Here is an 8,718-nt window from a genome sequence, read left to right as displayed (position 1 = left end):
GTGACGTATTCAGTAGTACTGCCTTCTGGAGAGGAGCTGACAGCCACTAATGTGATCCAAGACATAGACCTCAAATTTCATGGCAATCTTGTTTATGCGGATCTTATCGTACTGTCGATGCCAGAATTTGACATCATTCTGGGATGGACTGCTATTAAGGAACAGAGTTTTGATCGACTTCCCGTGAAGATCTGTTCTAGTTCGACCGCCGGGGAGAGAGCAGTTCTTATTCGAGCCAGACAGGTACTTTCCTTTACCGCGCATTATACCTTGTGTCCAGGCAAGGAAGCTCATGCATAGAGGGTGTCGGGCGTTTTTAGCGACTTTTGTATCTGTTCCCGAAGCACCCAATCAGTCAGCCTCCGATGTCCCAATTGTTAGGGATTTTCTAGACGTTTTTCCTGAAGATGTCTCTGGTATGCCACCCGAGCGAGAGGTGGAGTTTTCTATCGAGATTATGCCAGGTACGGCACCGATCTCAAAAGAACCGTACCGATTAGCACCGATAGAGATGGCAGAACTTAAGAAGCAGATTTAGGAACTTCTTGACAAGGAGTTCATTCACCCGAGTTTTTCACCATAGGGCGCGCCAGTCTTGTTTGTGAAGAAGAAGGATGGTTCTATGAGGCTCTGTATTGATTACCGGGAGTTGAACAGGGTTACAGTGCAGAACAAATACCCACTTCCGAGGATTGAAGATTTATTTGATCAGTTGCAGGGAGCTTCGGTATTTTCAAATATTGATCTGCGTTCTGGTTATCACCAGTTGAGGGTGAAAGACGCCGATATTCTCAAGACTGCTTGGACTCGTTATGGCCACTTTGAGTTCCTTGTGATGCCGTTCGGTTTGACGAATGCGCCAGCGATCTTCATGGATCTCATGAATCGCGTATTTCAGCCGTATCTTGATCAGTTCGTGATAGTATTCATAGACGACATTCTCGTCTACTCTAAGAATCAAGAAGATCACAGCAGACATCTGACCGCAGTGTTGCAGACCTTGCAGAAGCACAAGCTATTCGCAAAGTTGAGTAAGTGCGAGTTCTGGTTAGATAAGGCGGGGTTCTTATGCCACATCGTTTCTAGCAGCGGTATTGAGGTAGACCAAGGGAAATTTGCAGTAGTCAGAGATTGGGTTGTGCTGCAGAATGCGTCAGAAATCCGTAGTTTCCTTGGGCTAGCAGGATATTATCGGAAGTTTATTCAGAATTCTCCTCTATCGCAGTTCCACTCACGTCGTTGACAAAGAAAAATGTTAAATTTGTGTAGAACGATGAGTGTCAGAAGAGCTTCGATACTTAGAAGCAAGCTCTTATCTCAGCACCAGTATTGGCCATGCCGTCAGGGCCCGAAGACTTTGTTTTGTATACCGATGCTTCCAAGCTCGATTTAGGCGCAGTGTTGATGCAGCATGGGAAGGTGATAGCGTATGCTTCTCGGCACTTGAAAATCCATGAGTAGAATTACCCTACTCACAATCTAGAGTTGGCAGCCGTAGTATTTGCCTTGAAGATTTGGAGGCATTATTTGTACGGAGAGAAGTGCCAGATCTTTTCCGACCATAAGAGCCTCAACTACTTCTTTACACAGAAAGAGCTGAATATGCGTCAGAGGCGTTGGTTGGAGCTTGTGAAGGACTATGACTGTGACATTAGCTACCACCCGGGCGAAGCTAATGTAGTTGCGGATGCACTGAGCAGGAAAGTCGCAGTGATGGCTCATTTGGTGATTTCGAGACCTCTTCAGTTTGAGATGCAGATGTTTGATCTAGAGACATATCCTCGAGGTAGAGTTCCCTGTCTATCTACTTTGACGATTCAGTCTTCTCTCCTAGACCGTATTCGCAGTGGACAGTCAGCAGATGAGTAATTGGCGAAGTGGAAGCAGAGAGATGAGGCCAAGGGCTGTATCTTTTATACAGTTAACGAAGGCATTGTGAGATATCGAGACAAAATGTGTGTGCCTAGCAGTGATTCTATTCGAACAGATATTTTATCAGAATCCTACATGTCACCGTACTCTATTCATCTTGGGAGTACAAAGATGTACAAAGATCTGTAGTTGTTGTATTGGTGGCCCGGAATGAAGAAGGATATCAGACATTTTGTATCCGAGTGTCTGACGTGCCAGCATGTGAAAGCGGAGCATCAGAAACCAGCAGGCTTGCTCAACCCTCTGGCTAAATAAAAACATGTGACCAATTGAGATAAGTTAATCTAGGCTTATTTTATTTAAGAAATTGTAACTTAATATGTTAGTAATTTAATTTAAAAATTTGCCATGGATGCAAGATAATTACTATCCTAGACTAATTAATTATTTAATTCACTAAAACACTTAATGGATAAATAAAACTTTAAAGATTTAAAATACAAGATTAAGCAATATTTCCCTCCATTTTATTTCTAGGTTTCGGCCACCCAACTTTAAAAGATTTAAATTTTTTGGTAACTCACCATTTTGATTCATTTCCTTATCTCTTCTTGGTAAGATAATTCCATTCTTTTTAATCCTCAATAATTATTAAATAAGCAATATTTCTACCTTGTTTGATATATAATTTTCGGCCAACACACCTCTAATATATCCCACAAATCCCTTGATATCATAAAAACTTCCTTATCTCTCAAACAACTAGGATAGAAAGATTTTTACCATGCCTTTCAAATTCCATTTAATTAGTAAACATCTCATTCATTTCCTAGACTTCCTCCCACTCCATATTCTAGAAAATTTCAGAGCTTAATCAGTAGAAAAATCGTGAGGTTCTTGAGAGAAACAAGAGAGAAAATTAGAAAAGAAAGGGAACTCCGTCTCCGCCGCGCCGTGTCGTCTTATTAATTTGATTTCGTTTCAAACAAATTTCATGCATGTCTAAATCATTCTTTTCTCTTCAATAAATTCATATACATATTTTTAAACCATGTTATGTTCATAATTCATGAAGCAAAAACCGAAACTTGTAGCAATTTTCGAAATCAAAACATGCAGAATATTTTTGTCTTTCATCTATGCCTCACGGTTTTTGTTGGTTTTGTGGATTCAGGGTTTGGCTCGATTTCCAGGGGCTCAATGCTTAGGATTGTTATAGAGTGTGATAGGAAGATATTTGTCCATTGGTTCGAGTTCATTCACCACAGAAACACGCATTAGACAGCAACCTTTCATAGCTGCCATTTCGAGTCTCAATTTCTGATTCTTGCTTGTCTAAGGCGAGGGTTCGGATTTTGGTTGGCCTAGGGCCTGTAACCATGATTAGAACTCTTCCCTAGTATGTCTAAAATGTGACCAAGTCGGCCTTTCAAGGCTTTGTCCATGGTTCCATCGGTTTTCAAAACAAAACAAGACAAGTACCCCTTCGATTTTTCTTGTTTCTGCGTGAGTAAGGTTTCGAGAAAATGGTATTGTGTGGATCTTGGTTGGCTTCTAGCCCTTAGACATGGTTCACACAATACCTCATGATGTCTAGATCATGTCATGGTCGATCATATGGCCATTGGAGTGACCAAGACAGCAAGAGAAGCGCTACAGCCCACGCGTGCACAGCTTGACTCTCGGGTGGGAGTGTGGCGTTGTTTCGGGTGTTGCTTGGACTGTGGCTGGCCTAAGACCCTTAGCCATGGTTCAAGCCATACATTAGGATGCTGGGAAGAGGCTATGGTCAGTGGTTCAAGCCTCAATTACCATTAGCCTTGTAATCGAAGCGAAGCCAGCATAGCTACTGCCGCTAGAATTTTACAGCAGCTTTGCTGCGGTTCAAAGGTCATGTTTGAGTTCTTGGTTGGCTTTTAGCCTATGGCCCTAGACTGGAGAGTACCTCAATGAGTTAGGAAGGTCATGTGTTTGGTCGTTCGTGATTTGGTTAAGTTTAAAGGTCGTACAAGAATTTATGGTGCAATGTGCCAAATTGACTCTCGAAAGAACGTTTCATGTTTTTGGCCACCGTGCACAATTTTCGTGTATTACAGCCCTTGGTATTTATTTTCCAGTATTTTAGGTGTCTTTTAATCATGACTAAACGATGGTTCGATGTTGGTTAGGGTTGGTACGGAGTCATGGTTAGATACTAAGTTTGTTGAGCGTAATTGTCTCGTTTTTGGTTTGGTTATGACATGTTGGTCAAGTTAAGTTTATTTTCATGTTTCTCATGTTAGAATTAGGTCTCAGCGAGCCTGGGAACCATCCAACCCGTTTGGTAAATAAAATAGAATTTTTAATTATATTACGTGCATAAATATAAAATGTTTATTTTTGAGATATATGCGATATGTCTTGTGGCCACCTCAGGCTTATGGGATTATGCTAATGGGATTACTTCACCCGGTGACCTACGATCAGTTTATGTTTATGTATGGGTACAGATATCCAGTCCAAGGGTTGCGATGATCTCTACCGCCCAGTATACTGTGGTTTAGTCTGATCAGACGTGCATGTTATGTAAAGTTATGTTATGAGTCACTTGCGTAGAACATTATCTCAACAGAAAATTATGATATGCTATTTTACGACAGGGCTCTATTGAGCATACATTTTACGTACGATTTTCAGTTATGCCCGTATTTATAATTATTCATGACACGATTTTGACATTACGCTTTACGATACGATATTTTTACGTTACGCCAAATTTTATGATATATTTACTTGTTATCCATGATATATGCATGCTGAGTCTTTAGACTCACTAGACTTGATTGTTGCAGGTATTGATGAGGTCGAGACCGAGGGCAAGGACCAGTGAGCCATCTTGGGTCGGCAGTAGTAGGAACCTGAGGACCTCATTTTCAGCACTTACTCTTTTTATTCAAACTCAGTTTTCACGTTGATGAATTATTTTTAAGTTATGGTTTTGAAAACATTATTTACTTCCGCTGCTACTTTAAAACATTAAATCTTTTATCAGTTTATTTATAGATGAGGCATGTTGTTTATTTAAAGAAAAAAAATTTAAGTTGTTCGCAAATTTTCAAATACAAAATACGGGCCTCTACAGTTAGTATCAGAGCCTGTGTTCTTGTAAAGGGTTGTACTACTACTAAACTCTAGAAGATCACGAAGTCACGTCTTCGGTCTGTAAGTTTTACGCTTACGCATTTCGTTTAAAGCATGAAATACTTTTACAGCATATTTTCATGAAATGTTTTATGTCAAGATTTCGTTTATGCAGTATTTATTTAAATTTAAAAAAATAATAGAAATTATGCATGTTAGTTACGTATGAGTTATGTATGGAACAGTATGCCTCCTAGACGCATTCTTGAGCGCACGAGAGATGATGAGCCTCGCCAGGAAGACGGCGAGAATCGGAGGCAGGAGAGGAATGGACCTCCACCCCCTCCAAAAGACATGAACGCCCAGATGCTAGCTGGGATGACTTAGTTCTTCGCACAGTTTGCGGGGAACAACACTGTGACAACCAGGCCGATGGGGCCTGAGGCTACCTATGAGCGGTTCATGAAGATGAGGCCGAAAGAGTTCTCATGGACGGCAGATCCCATGATGGTCGAGGGCTGGATTAAGTCCCTCGAGGTTATATTCGAGTTCATGGAGCTTGGAGACGAAGATAGGGTTCGTTTTGCAACCTATCTATTTGGAGGAGACGCCCGCTTATGGTGGGAAAGAGCATTCGTGGCCTTGAACTTGGCTACTCTGAGTTGGACGTTCTTCACAGAGTTATTCTACTCTAAATATTTTACTGACGAAGTGCGTTCCAGGTTGACCAGGGAGTTCATGACCCTGAGGCAGGGAGATATGAATTTTACGGAGTTCATTCGTAAGTTTGATAGCGGTCGCCGTTTCGTGCCCCTGATTGCGAATGATGCTGGAGGCAAAATGAGGCATTTTTTGGATGGTCTACGGCCGATCTTGCGCCGTGATGTTAGGGTGGCTGGCCCTACTACTTATGATGTCGATGTCTCCATAGCGCTAGCTGCAGAGCAGGATCTGAATGATATAGAGAGAGACCGCCAGGGCAAGCGACCAGTCAAAGTGCCGCACCGCCCTCCTCAGCAGCATCATCAGAATAAGAGGCCTTTCCATGGCCCACCCAGGAACAGAGGACAGCCGCAGCGCAGGGACGGGCACTCCCGAGGACCGTTGAGGACCAAGTCTGTGCTAAGTGCACGCGTCGTCATGCTGGAGATTGTATGTATGGCTCAGGGAAGTGCTACAAGTGTGGGAGTCCTGACCACTTGCTGAAGAATTGCCCTCAGGGGAGTTTGCTTACTCAAGGCAGAGTTTTTTCTCTCCATGCAGCGGAGACGAACCCGGAGACCATGCTTATGACAGGTATCTTAAAAGCTTTAAGTTTATATTTGAAATTCAATATTTTGGGAGTCTGGGTTAAGATTTTGAACTTAGAATTGCGATAGGATTGCATGCTCTAATCAGTGATACTTTCGGAAAATAGGTTAGAAGAACTTTGACATTCGCATGTCTATAAGTTTAGTTCTCGTAATTATTGGGTTCAGCTTGATGTTCCAACTTTTCAGGGAGAATTTTTATAGCTGGTTCAGCTACGAAAGCTTTGATAGATTCAGGGGCTACTCAGTCGTTTATTTCGGAGATCTTTGCTAATTTCTTCCAGGTCAAGGCCATTGGGATAGATGTGGCGTATTCAGTAGTACTGCCTTCTGGAGAGGAGCTGACAGCCACTAATGTGATCCAAGACATAGACCTCAAACTTCATGGCAATCTTGTTTATGCGGATCTTATCGTACTATTGATGCCAGAGTTTGACATCATTCTAGGGATGGACTGGCTATGAAGGAACAGAGTTTTGATCGACTTCCAACGAAGATCTGTTCTAGTCCGACCGCCGGGGAGAGAGCAGTTCTTATTCGAGCCAGACAGGTACTTTCCTTTACCGCGCATTATACCTTGTGTCCAGGCTAGGAAGCTCATGCATAAAGGGTGTCGGGCGTTTTTAGCGACTTTTGTATCTGTTCCCGAAGCACCCAGTCAGTCAGCCTCCGATGTCCCAATTGTTAGGGATTTTCTAGACGTTTTTCTTGAAGACGTCTCTGGTATGCCACCCGAGCGAGAGGTGGAGTTTTCTATCGAGCTTATGCCAGGTACGTCACCGATCTCAAAAGCACCGTACCGAATAGCACCGACAGAGATGGCAGAACTTAAGAAGCAGATTTAGGAACTTCTTGACAAGGAGTTCATTCGCCCGAGTTTTTCACCATGGGGCGCGCCAGTCTTGTTTGTGAAGAAGAAGGATGGTTCTATGAGGCTCTGTATTGATTACCGGGAGTTGAACAGGGTTACAGTGAAGAACAAATACCCACTTCCGAGGATTGAAGATTTATTTGATCAGTTGCAGGGAGCTTCGGTATTTTCAAAGATTGATCTGCGTTCTGGTTATCACCAGTTGAGGGTGAAAGACGCCGATATTCTCAAGACTGCTTTTAGGACTCTTTATGGCCACTTTGAGTTCCTTGTGATGCCGTTCGGTTTGACGAATGCGCCAGCGATCTTCATGGATCTCATGAATCGCGTATTTCAGTCAAATCTTGATCAGTTCGTGATAGTATTCATAGACGACATTCTCGTCTACTCTAAGAATCAAGAAGATCACAGCAGACATCTGACCGCAGTGTTGTAGACCTTGCAGAAGCACAAGCTATTCGCAAAGTTCAGTAAGTGCGAGTTCTGGTTGGAGAAGGCGGGGTTCTTATGCCACATCGTTTCTAGCAGCGGTATTGAGGTAGACCAAGGGAAATTTGCAGTAGTCAGAGATTGGGTTGTGCCGCAGAATGCGTCAGAAATCCGTAGTTTCCTTGGGCTAGCAGGATATTATCGGAAGTTTATTCAGAATTCTCCTCTATCGCAGTTCCACTCACGTCGTTGACAAAGAAGAATGTTAAATTTGTGTGGAACGATGAGTGTCAGAAGAGCTTCGATACTTTGAAGCAAGCTCTTATCTCAGCACCAGTATTGGCCATGCCGTCAGGGCCCGGAGACTTTGTTTTGTATACCGATGCTTCCAAGATCGATTTAGGCGCAGTGTTGATGCAGCATGGGAAGGTGATAGCGTATGCTTCTCGGCACTTGAAAATCCATGAGTAGAATTACCCTACTCACAATCTAGAGTTGGCAGTCGTAGTATTTGCCTTGAAGATTTGGAGGCATTATTTGTACGGAGAGAAGTGCCAGATCTTTTCCGATCATAAGAGACTCAACTACTTCTTTACGCAGAAAGAGCTGAATATGCGTCAGAGGCGTTGGTTGGAGCTTGTGAAGGACTATGACTGTGACATTAGCTACCACCCGGGCAAAGCTAATGTAGTTGCGGATGCACTGAGCAGGAAAGTCGCAGTGATGGCTCATTTGGTGATTTCGAGACCTCTTCAGTTTGAGATGCAGATGTTTGATCTAGAGACATATCCTCGAGGTATAGTTCCCTGTCAATCTACTTTGACGATTCAGTCTTCTCTCCTAGACTGTATTCGCAGTGGACAGTCAGCAGATGAGTAGTTGGCGAAGTGGAAGCAGAGAGATGAGGCCAAGGGCTGTATCTTTTATACAGTTAGCGAAGGCATTGTGAGATATCGAGACAGAATGTGTGTTCCTAGCAGTGATTCTATTCGAACAGATATTTTATCAGAATCCTACATGTCACCGTACTCTATTCAAACTGGGAGTACGAAGATGTACAAAGATCTGTAGTTGTTGTATTGGTGGCCCGGAATGAAGAAGGATATCAGACGTTTT

Source organism: Primulina eburnea, chromosome 9 (assembly GCF_022965805.1).
Source record: "Primulina eburnea isolate SZY01 chromosome 9, ASM2296580v1, whole genome shotgun sequence".
NCBI classification, from domain to species: domain Eukaryota; kingdom Viridiplantae; phylum Streptophyta; class Magnoliopsida; order Lamiales; family Gesneriaceae; genus Primulina; species Primulina eburnea.
Note: the sequence above shows the minus strand (reverse complement) of the source record.